We start from the raw sequence: 525 nt of genomic DNA, 5'->3' as shown, positions 1-525 counted from the left end.
AATAAGTAGTGATTAATCAGGGTTAGTACAGGGACAACTCTCTCTCTCTCTCTCTCTATATATATATATATAGATATATAAAAGTACATATATACATATATATTAATATCATTTATAAAGATATATGTTATAGGCATAGATGTAATAAAACAAACTGCTTTATTAAAACACTAACATTTTACATTTTCCCGCAGTCCCAATGCATGGTGCAATATTCTTTCCTGGTGACATGCACAGTCCTTTGCTATTCTTAATAAATTTCCTGTATTTACATTCATCCACGCTGTATCTTTGTATTTACTGTTTCTCCTGCTAATCCTTCATTCACATAGCCCTTATGGACCCACCTTCTTCCCACTTTAGTTCTGTCACATCATATTTTATTAGTAGATGCTGCACTGTTTCATTTGATGGGACCCTTACCTGAATTATTTTTACAGTTCTGCAAACCTCATCTGTGAAAGGACACAGTCAGGATATGGGCATTTTGGAGAAGGGCATGAAAAAAGAGTGCTCAGTCTGCAA

Source organism: Protopterus annectens, chromosome 6.part0, assembly GCF_019279795.1.
Source record: "Protopterus annectens isolate FY-2018-M chromosome 6.part0, PAN1.0, whole genome shotgun sequence".
In the NCBI taxonomy this organism is placed as follows: Eukaryota; Metazoa; Chordata; order Ceratodontiformes; family Protopteridae; genus Protopterus; species Protopterus annectens.
This window is presented reverse-complemented; position numbering follows the sequence as displayed.